Here is a 20,481-nt window from a genome sequence, read left to right as displayed (position 1 = left end):
GTTTTGTATAGTGATGCTACCTGCTTCACTTTTCCTGCTAAGGATTACTTTAGTTATTCTGGGTCTCATATTTCCAGATGAATTTCATGATTGCTTTTTCTATTTTTATGAGGAATGCCATTGGGATTTTGATTGGAATTGCATTAAGTCTGTATAGTGCTTTTCGTAGTATGGTTATTTTTATATTAATTATGCTTGTCAAGAGGAAAGTAGATCTTTACATATTCTAAGATCTTCTTTGATTTCTCTCTTTAGAGTTCTGTATTTGTCATTGTATAGATCTTTCACCTTTTTCGTTAAGTTGATTCCCAAGTACCTTTTTTTTTAGGTTATTGTGAATGGATTAGTTTTCCTCATTTCCTTCTAAGAGGATTTGTCACTGATATACAGAAATGCCTTTTATTTATGGGTGTTGATTTTATATCCTGCTACTTTTCTGAATTCATTTACTAGTTCTAGAAGTTTTCTGGTCTAGCATTTTGGATCTTCTAGGTATAGAATCATATTGTCAGCAAATAGTGCCAATTTGAGTTTTTGTTTTCCTGTGAGTATTTCTTTAATTTCTTTCATCTCCCTAATTGCTCTGGCCAGTGTTTCAAGAATTATGTTAAATATAAGTGGTGAAAGAGGGCATCCCTGTCTTCTTCCAGTTTTTAGAGGGAATGCTTTCAATTTTCTCCATTTAGAATGATGTTGGCCTGGGGCTTAGCATAGATAGCCTTTATGATGTTGAGATATGTTCCTGTTATACCTAGTTTTCCAGGTGTTTTGAACACGAAGGAGGTATGTTTTGTCAAATGCTTTTTCTGGATCTATTGAGATGATCATATGATTTTTATCTTTAAGTCTATTGATGTGATGAATTACATTTATTGATTTTTGTATGTTGAACCAACCTTACATCCCTGGGATGAATCCCACTTGATCTTGGTGCATTATCTTTTTGATATGTTTTTGTATTTGATTTGCAAGATTTTTTTGAGAATTTTTTCATCTATGTTCATTAGAGACATTGGTCTGAAGTTTTCTTTCTTTGATGTGTCTTTGGCTGGTTTTGGAATCAGGATGATATTGGCCTCATAGAATGAGTTTGGGAGTGCTGTCTCTTTTTCTATTTACAATAAATTGAAGAGTATTGGTATTACTTCTTGTTTAAAGGTCTTGTAGAATTTGGCTGTGTATCCATCCAGTCCTGGGATTTTCTTGGTTGGTAGTAGAATTTTGATGGTGTCTTCCATTTCATCCCTTGATATTGGTGTGTTCAAATTGTGCATATCATCCTGGTTCATTCTGGGCAAATTGTATGACTTAATAAATTTGTCAATGCCTTCACCATCCTCTACTTTATTGAAGAATATGTTTTCAAAATAATTTCTAATTATCCTCAGTATTTCTGTAGAATCTGTTGTGATATTACCTTTTTCATCACATATGCTGGTAATTTGAGTTTTCTCTCTCCTTCTCCTCATTAGCATGGCTAATGCTTTGTCAATTTTATTTATTTTTTCAAAGAACTAACTTTTTGCATGGCATTTGCAGGGAAATGGATGTCACTGCAGCAGATTATACTAAGTGAAGCTAGCCAATCCCTAAAAAACAAATGCCAAATGTCTTCTTTGATAAAAGAAGAGCAACTAAGAACAGAGCAGGGAGGAAGATTTTGAGAAGAAGATTAACATTAAACAGGGAGGAGAGGTGGGAGGGAAAGGGAGAGAGAAGGGAAATTGCATGGAAATGGAAGGAGACCCTCATCGTTATACAAAATTACATATAAGAGGAAGTGAGGGGAAAGGGGAAAAAAACAAGGGAAAGAAATGAATTACAGTAGATGGGGTAGAGAGAGAAGACAGGAGGGAATGGGAGGGGAGGGGGGATAGTAGAGGATAGGAAAGGCAGCAGAATACAACAGAGGCTAGTATGGCAGTATGTAAAAATGTGAATGTGTAACCGATGTGATTGTGCAATCTGTATACGGGGAAAAAATGGGAGTTCATAACCCACTTGAATCAAATGTATGAAATATGATATGTCAAGAGCTATGTAATGTTTTGAACAACTAATAATAAAAAAATAACCAACTTTTTGTTTTGTTAGTTTTTTTCAGTTGTTTCTTTTGCTTTGATTTCATTGATTTCAGCTCTAATTTTGATTATTTCTTGCCTTCTACTGCTTTTGGTGTTGATTTGTTCTTCTTTTTCTAGGGCTTTGAGATGTAGTGTGAGGTCATTCATTTGTTGACTTTTTCTTCTTTTAAGGAATAAAATCCATGCAATGAACTTACATCTTAGTACTGCTTTCATAGTTTCACAGATATTACAATATGTTGTGTCTATATTCCATTTATCTCTAGAAATTTTTCAATTTTCTTCCTGATATCTTCTGCAACCCATTGTTCATTCAGTAGCATATTGTTCAGTAGGCGGTTGTGGGAGTAATTTTTATTTTTTAATTTATCATTGATTTCCAATTTCATTCCATTATGATCTGATAAAATGCAGGGTAGTATCTCTACTGTTTGTATTTGCTAAGAGTTGTTTTGTGGCTTATTATAAGGTCTAATTTAGAGAAGGATCCATGTGCTGCTGAGAAGATGGTGTATCCACTTGATGGCAGTTGAAATATTCTATATATGTCAGTTAAGTCACAGTTATTAATTGTATTATTGAGATCTATAGGTTTTTTATTCAATTTTTGTTTGGAAGATATATCTAGGTGTGAGAGACGTGTGTTAAAGCCATCCAAGATTATTGTGTTTTGGTCAATTTGACTCTTGAACTTGAGAAAAATTTGATGAACATAGATGATCCATTGTTTGAGGAAAATATATTTATGATTGTGGTGAATATATATTTATGATTGTTGTGGCTTGTTGGTATGGTTCCCTTGAGCAGTATATAATTTCCATCATTTTCCCTTTTGATTAACTTTGGCTTAAAGTCCACTTTCTTTGATACACGGATGGAAACACTGGCTTACTTCCGCAGGCCATGAGAGTGGTTTGATTTTTACCAACCTTTCATCTTCAGTCTGTGGATGTCTTTTTCTATCAGATGAGTCTCCTGGAGGCAGCATATTGTTGATTTTTTTAATCCAATCTACTAGCCTATGTCTTTTGATTGGTGAGTTTAAGCCATTAACATTCATGGTTATTATTGAGATATGTTTTGTATTCCCAGCCAAATATACTTACTTTTGTTATTTAACTTGACTTGATTTTCTTCTTTGATTAGTTTTTCCTTTAGGGTCCTACCTCCCTCTGCTGATTTCTTTGTTGTTTTTTGTTTCCTCTTCATGGAATATGTTTCCAAGGATGTTTTGTAGTGCCAGTTTTCTAGCTGTAAATTCTTGTAACTTTTTTTTTTTTAATCATGAAAAGTTTTTATTTCTTCATCAAATCTAAAGCTTAATTTTGCTTGATAGAAGATTCTTGGTTGGCATCCATTTTCTTTCAGAGCTTGATATATGTTGTTCCAGGATTTTCTAGCGTTTAGAGTCTGTGTTTAAAAATCTGCTATTATTCTAATTGGTTTTCCCTATTTGTAATCTGATTCTTTTTTCTCATGGCTTTTAAAATTCTCTCCTATTCTGTATGTTGGCATTTTTATTATAATGTGCCTTGGTGTGGATCTTTTGTGATTTTGTACATTTGATGTCCTGTAGGCTTCTTGAATTTGGATTTCCAATTCATTCTTCATGTTTGGAAAGTTTTCTGACATTATTTCATTAAATAGATTGTTTATTCCTTTGGTTTGGAACTCTATGCATTCTTCTATCCCAATAACTCTTAAATTTGGTCTTTTTATGCTATTCCATATATCTTGAATGTTCTGCTTATGGTTTCTTACCAATATTTCTGTGTGTGCTTTCAAGATGATATATTTCGTCCTACTTCAGAGGCTGAGTAGGACCTCTTGAACTTCACCCTCACTGTGCAATAGCTGCACCTTATCTGTGTCTGGCCACCCACCATCTACCCCGGGAGACACACATATTTCCAGAGGAGCCCAGGCAGGCTTAGCAGGAAGGTCATTTTACTAAGGGTGAATGTGTTTAACCTGTCAAGGTGCTGAGGAGGACCCAGGATGACAGAGCCCTGAGGAGATTATGATGGAGATGACCTGGGATTGAAGTGGTCTGAGCTGTTATGGAAATGATGAACTATGAGACAAATCTTCCTTTCAGTGTATTTGGTCAGGAACTTTTTGTATTATTATGATATTGTGAAGAAAGTAATATAGAGCTGGGGATGTGGCTCAGTGGCGGAGTGCTTGTCTTGCACTTGTGAGGCACTGGGTTCAATACTCAGCAACACATAAAAAGGAATAAACAAAATTAAAATATTGAAAATAGAAAGAAAGAAATATAATAGAAGATGTCAACAAGACTAAGGCAAATTAATTTTTAGACAAAGGAATCTTTAACTTCATGGTGCTGAACATGAAATAAAAACACAACAGGTTAAAAGTAAAAGTTTAAGAGAATGTCACCTGGAGGCTATGAGGACCTTATTCTGATCTATTGAAGAAGAAAAGGGATCCCCAGTGGGAACAGGAACTGGTGCCTGTCTGATGGTGTGTGACCATGAGACAGCACCACTCATGTCCTGGGAAGCAGCAGGGAGAGTAGGGGACTGCAGTGAAGCCAGGTACAGTCAAGTCACCTCAGTTTACTGAAACACCAGACCTGTGAGCTTGGAATGTGAAAGTTTGGTGGAGAACTTTCCTCATGGAAATTTGTTTTTCATGTTCATGAGAAAAAATACTCCAACATTATAAATCATTTCTTACTTAAAATGTTTTTGAATTATGATTTGAATTATTAAGTGTATAAAAAAATGAGAAAATAATTTGTACAATTATATTAATGAAATAAAATGAAGGTGACTAAAATGGAGAAAAACAGGATGCATTGTGACACACATGGTAATGGGGTAGAGGAGGTGGGCCACCCTGGATGTGCTCTGCGTGGAGTCTCAGGAGGCAGGGAGGCCTGATGGGGAGCTGAGGACAAGCCCTGAAGATCAAGCCCACACCCTGGGCTGCAGACCTCCATACCTGCACTGGGAGGTTCACTCTGCTCAGAAATGATTAAATATATCAGAAAACCAAGAGTAACCTTCCTCTGCAGGGAAGGCTTCTAAAAAGTACAAGAAAACACGTTGGACATGAATGTGTAAACTAATTGTATTCTTTTTCAAATATGTTTCAGTTGTCTAGGAATATTTATAATTTATTTATTTATATTTTATTTATATACAGTGCTAAGAATCAATCCCAGTGGCTCACACATGATATTCGAGTGCTCTACCACAGAGCTACAAACCCAGAACCAAGTACTTGTATTAATCATAATTTTGCTTCCTCTCTCTTATCTCTTTATCTTCTAGACAACCAGAATTTCCACTAAGTGGCCAATTCCACCATGGTTACTGAATTTATCCCACTTGGCTCTCCATATATCTGTAATCTGAGTTACCTTTACTTCACAGTATTCCCACTGACCTAACTGGGCACATTGTTAGGGAAACTATTTCCATCACTGTCCCCAATGCCTGTGTCAACTCTCTCAGTGGCAACAGGACCATTTCAGTGGCTGGCTGTGCAACACAGATCTTTTTAGTCATTTTCTGTGCATGTGTTTCATTTCTGTTTCTCACCATCATGGCCTGCTCCCTTCTTAAAGCATCTTACATAAAGTCTCAGGTACAGACATGTAAAGGAAACTGTGAGAAGAGTGATGCAAAGATAGTTGTTCTCAGGGAAATGATAAAGATGCTTTTCAGCATAATCCTCATTTCACTGAGTGGAGTTAAATGAGATCAAATGCTCTTCTAATGTGGGCTTTACAAGTTACCCTGCCAACCCTATTATCACCTTACTAGAATCTCAGTTATTTTATAGCATATTATTTTGTTTTTACCCTATTATTAGCATGGATCCTTCATAAAAGTTTAATTTTATCAATCCATTTTAATACATAAATATGATCCAATATATTGTCTAAAATAATTTCTAATGATATATATTAATGTTTCATCAGTTACTGTCACAGAGGAAATCTTTACAAATAAAACATGAAGATAATGTACAGTCACATAAGCTGCTGTCAAACTGTGATACAAAATTGTGTCAATTTAATTACTTTAAAAATATATAAAAATCAAATCCTTAAGACTTTATAATAATAAATGTAAAGATAATCACATATGATATGTTTCTCTATTTAAAATATTTAAAAAAGGAAGATACTCCTTGTCCATGAAGAAAAGAGAGAGCAAAGGTTACATCCATCATGAACCAACAAAAAAATCCATCCACTGGGGAAGATCACCTTGGGATCCCTGAGCTGTTATGGATGCCAATCTTTTATTAAGTCTACAAGTGGTCTAGTTTGGGGGACACAAACATGGGGCTGAGTTGCAGGTAAGCTTTCTAAGGGTTTTCATCCCACACATCAAACTTCTATAATAACTATGATAATGAGTCATGCCTTATCATTAAGAAAAAGTGGCCAGGAATTGTCTGGCCTCACTGTCTGACCCGTGTAAACTGGAAAATTTCTCTCAGTTTTTTTTGGAATTTTTGAAATAAACCTCTAGGTGCATTTCTGGCCATCTTTTTGGTTGTTGTTGCTGTTGTTTGTGCTCAGCAGGACTGAACCAAACTTTTTTTTCTGGTTCTATTGTGGGACAATCTATATATGCTTTGACCAGACAAACTTTATTTTACCCTAAAACACCATTTCATATGAGAAACGCTTCTCTCATTAGAAAACCCTGCCTATGTAACGCACCTCCTGCCAAGCACACCCTGTGTGGCAACATATAAGGCTAAAAAAATGTTTCAATTATTCTTTCACAGTGTATTATTAGGAAATACATATGTAAGTTGGTCTCATTTTAATTCCTACTTTTCTTGGGCTGCATACTGTACCCTGAACTGGGTAACTCTGACCCACTCCCCATGTTACTATGGTTTTGACTTACTGGTAGCTTGTAGTTTGGGGCTATAAAAATGAACCCAACCTTCTGCAAAAAGTTGAAGGATGCAGATCTGACTTTCTATCTGCCATTCCTACCCATCATCTAATAAACTTAATGTCTTACTTCAAGACTCACCCAGTGATTTATTTCTAATGTGCCACATTGTATCACAGAAAATGGGGTCTTGCTAAATTGCTTAGGGATTCCAGGAGTTTCTGAGGCTAGATTCAAACCTGTGGTCATTGTTCATCAGCCTCCTCATGTGTGGGATTGCAGGTGTGCACCCCTTTGTCCAGTTTGTGGCAGCTCATTTTCTTACATGAGTTATTTGTCTCCAAATATTTTAGTGTTCTCATTGTCATGTGCTTTGTTAATCATTAATTATGACTGACATAGGCTCAATATCATGTTACCAAGAGTACTTATATAACAAAATTAGGAAAAAAATATTTATACCAAAAACAGTCAGTGTATTCACTTCCAAATTCTAAACAATCAATTTTGTACACCAATGCACTAATAGGAAAATGTGGAGAAAAATAAAAATGTATTTATAACCTAGGAAAATATGAAAGCCTAAATATATGTGATTGATTAATAAAGGCATTTTTTTAAATTTTCCAACAAGGGAATACTTGCAGTAGAAGCCAATGAGCACCCCAGTGCTGTCTGATGTGCGAAGGCTTGATTTACTCTGACAAGATCCACCAGAGTTGAGGCTCCATCCACACACTATGTCAATGGCTTTTGGTTCTCATTGCTCCAATGTTTCCTGCTAGAGCAAAGGACCTTCAGAGAATCCCAGATAAATTCTGCAAACTCAACCTTTACATCATTTCCTCTTCAACTATGGCTTACTGAATCTAAATTTATGAGTTTTTCGAGAGCTGAGGTGGCCAAATAAATGAAGTTTACATTTAACAGATAAGGATGGAAAGAAATTGAATTGCAACCACCAGTCCTATTGAGAGGTGACCTTTGGGGTATAATTTTGGATATTTAACTTATATTTTATTTGAAAGACCTTGAGTCAAAAGAGAAAAAGAAAGAAATATTGATATAAGGACTTCATTATAGCTCACATTATGTATCAAATAATGCAAAGCCCCATCAATTGGTGTGGTATGAAACATATGCAGAAATTGGCCAAAATTAGGCAGGGTGCTCAAGTCCAGGAGTCATGGAGACTTCTACTGTCATTTTGAAGAAAGGAGGTCAAGCAAATTATAGCAATTTCTGAGGCACTGCAGGCTACCCCTGACAGGGTGAAATGTGAGGCTCTGTAGGTGAAGCCAAGTGTTGGAATTTATTCTCCAATTATTAATACATGGATGTAGCGTGGACTCTCTTCCAAGAAAAGGTGCTCACTGCAGAAATTATATTATATTATATTATAAGAATAAGAGCCAAAATAAAAGACATTGGTTTGCTCTATAACTGGCAAAGACAAAAGTACAGAAATTACAAGGCCCTTTGGAAATAACAGCTTGCATTCAATGGCCCTAGATGCTAAGCGAGTAATTACAGGTGAACTTGTATGACCTATTTGCTCAGTAGGGTTTTGGTATCCCTCTGGGACAATCCAGAGTTTATTTTCCCCTATTATTTAATTTTTGAATGGGATGGTTTACTCTCGGCCAATGGATATGGATGTAGGTAACTTTCTTTTGATTTTTATAAGGGCTCATATCCAATAATTTTCCCCCTCAGTTTCAGGTGAGATTTTGGACTTAGAGTTTTGGGCAATGCTGAAATTATTAGGGCCATAGATGCCTTGGAATGGAATGAGTTCACTTTCCATTGTGAAGTGGACATGAGTTTTGGAGTATCAGTATTGAAATGTTACAGTTCTGTTGTGAGGTGTCTTCCCAAAATTCCTGTGTTGAGGCAGTAAAATTTCAAAAGATAAAATGATTGGATTGTGAGAGCTACAACATAATCAGACCCTCCAAGTTTGAATGAATTGCCTGGGTGGTGGCTGTAGGCATTTGGGCGCATTGCTGGAGGAGGTGGGTTGAGCCCTGGAAGCGCTGATCCATCCTTTTGTGTAACATGAGGCAATGCAAATACAGGAACCACACCTTAATTTCTACATAGGGCCTTATTCAATTACGGTAGACTTCAAACATATCATTTCTTCAGGAAGAGAGATATTTTAAATAGCAAACAGGCTTTAGTTCAGATATCTGCACCACAATAATTTTAGTGGGTCTCAGGACTGCATCCACATTTACAGGCTAAGAAATGCCTAATATAAAATTTCCTTGTACAAACAATTAGATGAATGTAAAAAATAACACAAATACTAGGTGGAAATGAGAAACACATAAATATATATGAGGACAGGTTAGCAGGTCTTAATGCCAGGAACATAAAGAGGGATTTCCCCAAGTGTTTCCTCTGAAAGTGGTGAAAACTGGGTGTTTTCACTTCTCATATTTTTTTGACAGTGTTTAAAATAAGGAAATGAGTAATAAATAGATCATTTCAACATGGCAAAGGATTATTTAGTTTGGAAGATAAAGGTGTTAATTATTTTCTAAATTATATTTTTCCATTTTAACATTATTAACTTGTACAATTGATAAACCATTGATAAATATTGAGGTGATATCTATATGTCCTGAAGTTCATATGCATCTCCAAATGTTGTATAATATCAATTTTTGTATTTTTACCAATGGACACAGAGATCCTCATAGTCATACCTTATATATCATTAGTTAAAAAAATGCTAAAAATTGTTGAAAGAGAGAACATAAATGTAATCAGTACAACAAGCCAAGATTGATGAATTCATAATACTTCAAAGAACACTGTTTCTACAGTTATTGATCTAGTTGAATGGATATAATTTACATAAATAAGTTCCTACCTACTTATCTATTGTCTATCAGCTATTTTGCATGTTATATTTTTGACTTAATTTGAATATATTTATTTGTCTTATATGAAATACCTGTGCAGACTATTTTGTGCCTTTTCTCAATATAGTATCAGTAAGAGTATGTTTAAAAAAACGGATTTTAAGCCAACAAGAATCAGCTTGAAGAATAATTACACACTCTATTTGGTTGCACCCTGCAGACATCCACCATTATCCCTGTGTTCCTGTTGCAACCCTGGAAATCACAGCAGATACCATAATGCAATTTCAAGGACTCTCTGTCCTTGCTGTTTTCTTCACAGAATTAACCATTTGTCTCCTGAGATAGCTGAATCTCTGGATGAGCTTGCAATTTGCTGAGCAGAACTAAAATAAGACAAAGATGCATTTGGATCTGCCAAGTACTCACTCCTGAGTGTCGCTTTTCCATCTTAGATTTGAGACAAATGTCTTGAGGTGATAAAGAAAACAACAACAAATGCCTGCAGTTCCTGAAATCTGCATGAAGTGTGAGAATCCTGGCACATGTGCATACTGATTTGTCTCATCACCAATCACCTTCTGAACTTTTTATATTTATTTGCATTTTTACATAGTTTTTTATCAAATTCCTCTCTTCCAGAGTAATCAAATTAAGTAGAAAACACCAATAATTTTCTTCTTTCCCTTAAGTCCAGTATCCGGAATAGATGTGGCCATATTTGTGTCATCAGTAAATATCTGTTGAGCAATTACTGCTTTAAAGATATCTTATCTTCAAATGCACAAAAGGAAGCATTTGATTTCATTATTTCAAATCAGCATGTGCTATGTTTGTTACAGTGGTGAAGAGGTTCCAGATACTGTTTGGGAGCCCTTCAGAGGTAAAGCAGTAGAATAAAGAAAGTCAGTCTAGATTATTAGCAAGTCAATAATATCGCAATCTATCTATTTATTGACTATTATACAGAGAGTCATTTAATAGCAACTACATGTGGATAAAGACAAATACTACATGATCCAAAATTTAATGATTTGAACCAGTATTTGGGGGTGACAATTACTAACTGATTAATTACAATTTGCTATGATATGTCAATTTTTAATAAAAATAGAAAAGTGGAAAATTTAGAGATATGAAGAAAGATTCAGAAGAAAAGTTGATTTTGAGCCTCCTCTCAGGTCAAAAATATACTAATGGGAAAAATTAAAACATTCTGTCATAGTAGAAAAGGGGGCTCTTTCAGGTGTGAACAATGAGGTTCCTCAGGAGTGTGGTCAGGTTTGTGTCAGGAAAGAATGGACAGGGAGACAAGAAGCAGATTGATAGGTAGCCTGAATAGGTCCCCTTAAACTTCACACAATGAAATTCACAGCAACCTACCTGAGTCTGACCTTCTATCTACAACACAGGAGACCATATACTCTTCCAGAGGAGCTCAGGCAGGCTCCCAGGAAGGTGATCTTTCTAAAGGTAGTGTGGTTAACCTGGCAAGGTGCTGAGTAGAACCCAGGTTTTTGGGGGGCTGAGGAAAGACCATGTAGGTGACATGGGACTGAGCCGGTCTGAGCTCCTTCAGAAGTGTTGAACCTATGAGATAGTAGGATTTAGAGTCAATATTTTTTTAAATGATCATGGTACAATTGAGAAGAAACAAATATAAAGGAAGGTGTCAATGAGACCAAAGAAAATTCTTATGTAAAAAGGAATCAAATTTCATAGAGTAAAAACACTGAGTATAAACATTATTATTCGGGCCTAAGTTTGTGGGTCAGTGGTAGAGCAATACTACATGATCTACCATGAGTGAGGCCCTGGGTTCGATTCTCAGCACCATATAAAAATAAATAAATAAATGAAGGTATTGTGTCTAACTACAATTAAAAACCATTTTAAAAAAACATTATTAGCACTGGAGAGAGTGCTAGATCAATCTTGTCAGCTGTGGTTCATGAAAGAGAATGAATGTAACTAAATTACAGAAGATTAAAAAAAAAACTGTCACATAGGTGGCATGCTGAAGTGGAAGTGGGCAACCCTGGAAGTGCTCTGCATGGAGTCTCAGGAGGTCAGGAATGTCTGATGGGGAGCTGAGGACAAGCCTTGCAGGTCAGGCCCAGACCCTGGGCTACAGATATCCAGACCTGCACTGGGAGGTTCACTCTGCTCAGAAATGATTAAACATGTCAGAAAACCAAGAGTGACCTTCCTCTGCAGAGAAAGCAACTGTAAAATACAAGAAAATACCATAGATATGGACATGTAAATGAATTATATTAATCATGATTTGCTTCCTATTATTCTCTTCTCTCTTTATCTTCCCAGAACAATCAAAATTTCTAGTAAATGGCCAATGTCACCATGATAATGGAATTTCTCCTCCTGGGCTCTTTTGATGGATGGAATCTGAGTTTCCTCTATTTCACAGTATTCCCAGTGACCTACCTGGGTACCTTGTTAGAGAACCTTCTTATCGTCACTGTCACCACTGCTGACCAGAATTGCACACACCCATGTACTTCTGTCTCAGGAATCTGTCCATCTTGAACATGTGCTACATTTCCATCACTGTCCCCAATGCCTGTGTCAACTCTCTCACTTGGCAAAGGTCCATTTCAGTGGCTGGCTGTGCAACACAGATCTTCTTGGTCATTTTTTGTGCATATGTGGAGATGCTATTTCTCACCATCATGGCCTGGGATTGCTATGTGGCCACCTGCCAGCCCCTCCAGTACCTGCTCATCATGAACCCCCAGTTTTGTGTCTGCATGACCCTGACTTCCCTGCTCAGTTGTCTGCTGTATGCAGGTGTACACACTGGGAACACATTCCGGCTGTCCTTCTGCCAATCAAACATGGCCCATCAGTTCTTCTGTGACGTCCCCTCTCTGCTGAGGCTCTCCTGCTCTGACACCACCAGCAACATGGTCCTTATTCTTGTCTCTATTATAATCATTGGTGGGAACTGCTTTGCTATAATAATCATGTCATATATTCACATATTTTCTGCTGTGCTGAAATTTCCCACCAGAGCAGCAGGGAAGGCCTTCTCCACCTGCACCCCTCACATCCTCGTGGTGTCCATCTTCCTCGGTTCCATCACAGGTGTGTTCCTGAGGTCCTCAGCAACCTCTGACACACTCCAGGACATGGTTCTTTCTGCCTTTTACACCATGGTTCCTCCCTTCTTGAATTCTCTCATCTACAGTCTCTGGAACAAGCAGGTAAAGGAAGCTGTAAGGAGAATAATGCAAAGACAGTTGTTCTCAGGGAAACGATAAAGATGTGTTTCAGCATCATCCTTATTTTACTGGTTATAGTTTATAATTGGATAAATCTCTTCATATCTGGGCTTTCCATGTTACACTAATACCCTAGTATCACCTTATTAAGACCAAGTATAGAAAAATGTAACATAATACTAATGTGATTTACACTTTTATATCTATTTATCCTTCATAAAATGACAATAGGTTGAGCTATAAAAATATAAAGCAGTAATATATTTAAAAGTTACACAATATCTCAGAGAACATGCTGAGTTATGTAAATAGCTTTACACATTTTGGCAATAATATATTTTCTCACAGTCACAAATAAAATGATTAAAAATCAGAGTAAAAGTTGTTTTGTCTATGTTTTCCTCTGCATGTGAGAGGGTGTGAAAGTATAAGTTCAAATGAAAAATCTTTACTGAGTAGCCAGGAGATCGCTTTAGGCTCAACAGCATTGTCTACTGACCACTGAGCAGGACTGTGGTGCATGGTGAACATGAGTCTGAGCATGCTCAGGAGTGTGCCTGGAGCAGACAGGCTGCTTTTGGCTGCAGGGATCAGTATTGCTCTAGTCTGTCCTCTAGAAAACCGTTTTCACACTGTGCTTGCTAAAACTCGGGGCTCAAGACATCCCTCCATTAAAGCAGCCCACAGGACAACTGGATTTGCTCCAGCCCTGAGTACAGGGTTCTCACTTCCATAAAAGCCATCTGCATAGGAGGGCCAGGCACCTACCTCACATGCCCACCTTGCCCGTGCACTATGCATGAGCTTGATGAGTGTCATGTGAACAGAAGTCTGCAGCTGTCTCTGTCCTGGACAATGAGGTTCACTTCTTTGGCTTTCGAGGTTTGGGAGGAAAAATGATTACAATAGTGTAGTGACAGACAAAGGCCAAAATCAAGCATGAGTCCACTGCAGGGTATAGTGCTCCTTTCACTCCATGGCCTGCATGGGGGTCAGTACTGTGACCACCGGACTCCTAGAGGGCTCCAAGAAGCCGATGCCCATTTGTTACGGTTTGAATGTGGTGTCCTCTGAGAGCTAAGTTGTGAGACAATGTAAGAAGTTTCCAAGTAGAAGTGATTGGGTTGTAAGGGTCTTAACCCAATCAGTGATTTAATCCTCTGATGAGGATTAACTGAGTGGTAACTGAAGTGGTGGGGTGTGGCTGGGGGAGGTGGGAATTAGAGCATGGATTTGGTGTCTATATTTGTATGTGGAGTGTGGAGTTTCTCTCTGCCTCCTGATCACTGTGATGTGAGCTTCTTCCCCCCACCACACTCTCACACCATGTTTAGCCTCACCTCGGGCCCTGAGGATTGACCCTGGCCTTATATAGACTAAAAGCTCTGAACTGTGAGCACTCAAATAAACTTTTCCTCCTCTATAATTGCATGTGGTTGAGTTCTTTAAAAAGAAATAAAGAAAGAAAGAAAGAATGAATGAAAGAAAGAAAAAACTGACTAAAACACTATGCTTTATTATTCATAACTTTCTTTCCTGATTCCCTAATCATTTCTTTTCATAGATATAAAAAACAGAGGTGGACTTTTTATCTTGGATCCCTCACCTGGGAGAATACAGATAGAAATGAAGAGAAGGTGACCACCCATGTCTCCCTTTCTCCATGAAACTTAAACTTTCTCCATTAAGCTGTCTCTAGACAGTTGACTTGATTTTATTTCATAACACTTTTTATATTCTTGTACTCATGCCCCAGATATTCAGAAAGATTATACTAGCAGTGGTAATATAAATTTTTAAATAAATAAAAGAAAAAGCAAAGACCAGTCCACCATAAAATTATTTTTTGTTTTTACAAGCTACATTGTTCTGAACACCAGTGCCAGGTCCTGCTCTCCACATATCAGGTGGGATATTCATAAGGCATGGAGGCTGCTGGCCTTGGCCCGGGTTCTGCTGAACATCATGAATGAGACAGGGGTCGAATGCTCTCTGGTCACTTTCTGACTGTCCTTCAGCGGGCTTACCTCTGTGGCTCATCATAATCAGTGTTCCTTCCATGTGCTGGGTCCTGGGCCACAGACAGTGTGGTCTGTACACCTACAATTATAATAGGTAAAACATACCTTACTTACTTTTTAGGATATCCGTTAATCTAATCTACCAGTGGCCAAGTCAAATACTGACTTCTATTCCTGGATATTTTCCAACCTTTCATAGTCCATGGGTGTTCAAGTCAAATAACCCTGTAGACATAGTAATTAATGTTGTCTCCATTGCAGTGAAGTAGTTCCCATTGCACTCTTTTACTAGCCTGTGAACACCCTGGGTCCATCCAGTGACATGCCTGCTCATTTAGTTCTCCAATCTTACAGACATTGTGGCCTAAAGACAAGGTGACCATCATTTTTGGTGGCTGTAGAGATAGGATCTTTGTACTTTGTCTATTTGGCTGGTTTAACACACATTTTTTTTTCTTTAAAATAGGTACAAGGTATGGGGTTAGTAGCTAAGGACAATGAAGAAAATGCCAGAACAAGAAAAGAACACCTCAATACAATATCCCTGACAAGAACATAGGCAAACCTTCTCAACAAAATCTAGCCAAAAAATTCGATAGGACACCGAAACCAGAATAGACCATATTCATATGGTATCAATCCTAGCATGCAATAAGCACCTACAGAAAATCACCAACAAATTCTACAGTGGGTTAACAGAACAAAGGGCAAATCATCCATCAACAGGTCGATTTTGAAAATGCTGATGTATACATATAATGGAACCTAATTCATCCATTCAAGAAATAAAATAGTGATAAATGCTACAATGTGGACTTTCTTTGAAAACATCAGGCTGATTCAAATCATGAAAAATAGCACATATTTAATAATTCTAGTCATACAAAATAATCAGAACATATATATTCAAACATGGTGATTATACTTAGTGGTTTCCAAAGTAAAGATAAACAGGGATTATGTGCAATGGATTAGGTGGTTCATTTTAAAAATTACAAATATTTGGAACAAGAGGTAGCTGAAAGTTGCACAGTTGTGTCATGCGGTAAATAATATGGAATTGGTAACCACAAACTGTTACAAATTTAACTTCATGACACATTGATTTCATCTCAATGATAAGAAATTTTGCTGCTGAACTGCAGACAGCCTTAGATGTTTCCCACTTACAGGTTGAGGAGTGAGTAGGAGTTGTCCATCACCCTCAGTGTTAACTGATCACTGTAAACACCCCTAACTGACACTGAGGTGAAGGATGGCAGAGATGAAAACACACAGTGAGCACCACCAGTCTCTCCGCAGTGTTACTGGATTCTCAATGTGACTAAGCATGATGTCCAGCACAGAAGTTCCACTTTTCCATACACTGTCCACGTGGAAAAATTAGCACACATTTCCTTATTTTAAGCACTACCAAGAGAACTACCAAAAGGGAAAACTCCCAGCTTCCCCACTTGCAGAGGTAAGTACTTGTGGCAGCCCTTCTTCAAATAATTGGCATTAAAAATATAGTAACTACTCCTCATACTTCTTTTTCTGAACTTCATGCTACCTGATCGTGGTTTTATTTTGGTTCCAAACCTTTGTTTTTATAGCAAATTCTATATATGTATTTGCACTACTTAAAGGACAATGTAGTTCTGAACACTCTAAAATTATTGATGTCAAACTACAGAAGCTAAAGCTTATTTCTTACTTTAAAAAAATCCAGGTTCATAAAGTAATCATATTTTGTAGATCTGCAGGAACATTCTGAGGACCTTTACAAGTTAGGTGGTGATTCATATATTTTATCACAATCAAAATCTGAAGTTTCATGAGACTGATCCATGAAAAAATTAAGTAAAATTTGGAGAAGTGTTCAAGTTGTAGTTCAAGTAATAAGCAAATAAATTAAGCTCATGTGATTTAAACTACTTATTGGAGAATTTACTAAATTCTTTTGAAGAAACTAAAACGTACATTGTTTAGTAGGAAAAAGAAAACAGAAATGAATAAAATATATCTGTAGTTCTATGCCAGCTTCCAGATCTTGAACACATGTTTATTTTTCCATATTATATTTGATTTAAGTGTGTAGGGATGGTCAGCAAGGACCCCTGGAGTGCCTGGAATTCAGTATTGAAGAGTGAAAAGCATGGTTTAACATAAGGAATTGTCTCATGACCCATCACCTCCTAAATTTGTCATATTGTATTATTTTGTAATTTCTATCATGGTAAACAAATTACTTAAAAATACCAATATATTTCTTTTTTCCAAAACATCACCATCTGAAACTACTGTGGCCCTATCTGTGTCATTAGTAATGTTTGTTGACAGATTGCTACTGTAAAGAGATCTTAACTTTTCAAGTGCAGAGGGCCTTGGGCTTGCATGATCTCCCTCCAGCCTGCACTGTGTGTGCTAAGGAAGTGTAGAAAGGGCAGAGCCTGTTTGGGAGAGACTTCTTTGTAAACCAGTATTATAAAGAAAGGCAGTTCAAGTGAGTGGTCAGTCAACAAAGCCTCCAGGTTTATTAACCACTGTGTAGGAAGTCATGCATTTGCACCTAAAAAAATACACAGATGAATGATACAAGGTCCCAAATTAATGAATTTGCACAGAATGATCTCTAATACTACACAAAAGTGGGGGAAAATTAAGATTATTCAGCAGTTTCCAGAGAAAAGATTGCATTTGAACCTCCTCTAAATACCCATAAAAAGTAAATGGTTAAATTTAAATCATTATGTCACGTAGAAAAGAGCTCTGTCAGCAAGTTCCAGGGTATTCTGTGAATGAGAACATCACTCAGGCTTGAGCTTTAGGTTTGTGTCACGGAGAAATGGAGGATGTGACAAGAAACAGATTGCAGGTAGACTGAGTAGAACCTCTTGAACTTCACCCACACTGTGCAATTAGCTGCACCCTACCTGTGTCTGGCCACCCACCATCTACCCTGGGAGACACACAGGTTTCCAGAGGAGCCCAGGCAGGCTTATCAGGAAGGTCATTTTACTAAGGGTGAGTGTGTTTAACCTGTCAAAGTGCTGAGGAGGACCCAGGATGACAGAGGCCTGAGAGATGATGATGGAGGTGACCTGGGATTGAAGTGATCTGAGCTGTTACAGAAGTGTTGAACTATGAGCAAAATCTTCCTTTCAGTGTATTCGGTCAGTATCTTTTTGTATGATTATGATATTGTGAAGAAAGAAATATAGGGCTGGGTTGTGGCTCGGTGGCAGAGTGCTTGCCTTGCACATGTGAGGTACTGGTTCAATCCTCAGACCCACATAAAAATGAATAAACAAAATAAAGATATTGAAATAAAAAGAAAGAAAGACATATAATAGAAGATGTCAACAAGACTAAGGAAAATTAATTTTTAGACAAAGGAGTCTTTAATTTCATGATGCTGAACATGAAATAAAAACAAAACAGGGTAAAAGTAGAAGTTTAGAAGAATGTCAGGAGGAGGCTATGAAGACCTTACTTTGATCTGTTGAAGAAGAAAAGAGAGCCCCAGTGGGAACAGGAACAGGCATGTATCTGATGGTGTGTGACATGAGACAGCACCACTCATGTGCTAGGGAGCAGCAGGGAGAGTAGGGGACTGCAGAGAAGCCAGGTGCAGTCAGACCACCTCAGTTTACTGTAACACAGACCTGTGAGCCTGGAATGGGATAGTTTGGTGGAGAACTTTCCTTATGAGAATTATTTGTTCATGTCTATGAGAATAAATATGCCAACATTATGAATCATTTGCTACCTATAAAAATTTTGATTTGAATTATTAATGTGGTAAAATGAGAAAATAATTTGGACAATTACATTAATGAATTAAAATGAAGGTGACTAAAATGAAGAACAAAAGAAATGCATGGTGACACCCATGGTCATGGGAAAGAGGAGGTGGGACACCCTGAAAGTGCTCTTCATGGAGTCTCAGGAGGTAAGCCAGGCCTACGGGGAGCTGAGGACAAGTCCTGGAGGTCACACCCAGACCCTGGGCTGCAGACCTCCACACCTGCACTGGGAGGTGCACTCTACTCAGAAATGAGAAACATCAGAAAACCAAGAGTGACCTTCCTCTCCAGGGAAAGCTACTGAAAAGTACAAGAAAACATGTTGGACATGAATGTGTAAACTAACTGTATTATTTTAAAATATATTTTCAGTTGTCTATGAACATTAATATTTTATTTATTAATTTTTATTTATATATAATGCTAAGATTCGATCCCAGTGGCTCACACATGCTATTCAAGTGCTCTACCATGAGCTACAGACCCAGGACCAAGTACTTGTATTTATCATATTTTTGCTTCCTCTCTCTTGTCTCTTTATCTTCACAGACAACCAGAATTTCCACTAAATGTCCAATGCCACCATGCTTACTGACTTTCTCCCACTGGGATGTCCTGATATCTGTATTGTGAGTTTCCTTTATTTTACAGTATTTCCACTGACCTACCTGGGTACCTTGTTAGGGAAACTATTTCCATCACTGTCCCCAATGCCTGTGTCAACTCTCTCACTGGCAACAGGGCCATTTCAGTGGCTGGCTGTGCAACCCAGATCTTCTTGGTAATTTTCTGTGCATGTGTTGAACTTCTGTTTCTCTCCATCATGGCCTGGGACTGCTATGTAGCCATCTGCCAGCCCCTTCAGTACCCCCTCATCATGAACCCTCAGTTTTGTGTCCTCATGAGCCTGGCTTCCCTGCTCAGTGGTGTGCTGTATGCAGGTGTGCACACTGGGAACACATTCTGACTGTCCTTCTGCCAGTCAAACGTGGTCCACCAGTTCTTCTGTGATGTCCCCTCTCTGCTGAGGCTCTCCTACTCTGACACTACCAGCAACATGGTCCTTCGTGTCTCTGCTGTGGCAGTTGGTGGTGGTCACTTTACTCTTATTGACATGTCATATATTCACATATTTTCTGTTGTGCTGAAATTTCCACAGAGAGTTGGGGAGGACTGCTCCACCTGCACCCCTCATATCCTTGTGGTTTCGGTTTTCCTCAGTCCCATCATGTGCATCTACAGATGGCTTTCAGTGACCTCTGACAGTACAGGACACTGTTCTCTGCCTTTTACACCATAGTTTCTCTCTTCTTGAATCATCTTACATAAAGAATCTGGTACAAACAGGTAAAGAAAACTGTGAGAAGTGTGATGCAAACATAGTTGTTCTCAGGGAAATGATAAAGATGCTTTTCAGCATTATCCTCATTTCACTGAGTGGAGTCAAATGAGGTCAAATGCTTTTCTAATGTGGGCTTTACATGTTACCCTGCTTACCCTATTATCACCTTATTAGAATCTCAGTTATTTTATAGCATTTTTTTGTTATTTACCCTATTATTACCATGAATCCTTCATAAA

General features: G+C 37.7%; 2 pseudogenes; both read left to right on the top strand.

The window, feature by feature from the left end:
* Positions 1–12,195: 12,195 nt before the first annotated feature.
* Positions 12,196–13,130, top strand: LOC114108451 (olfactory receptor 14C36-like; annotated as a pseudogene).
* Positions 13,131–14,030: 900 nt separating this feature from the next.
* On the top strand, positions 14,031–20,200 carry LOC114108456 (olfactory receptor 14C36-like; annotated as a pseudogene).
* Positions 20,201–20,481: the final 281 nt, after the last annotated feature.

This window comes from Marmota flaviventris (genome assembly GCF_047511675.1).
Source record: "Marmota flaviventris isolate mMarFla1 chromosome 5 unlocalized genomic scaffold, mMarFla1.hap1 SUPER_5_unloc_2, whole genome shotgun sequence".
NCBI classification, from domain to species: Eukaryota; Metazoa; Chordata; class Mammalia; order Rodentia; family Sciuridae; genus Marmota; species Marmota flaviventris.
The sequence above is the reverse complement of the archived record's forward strand: the minus strand, read 5'-3'. Positions and strand labels throughout refer to the sequence as shown.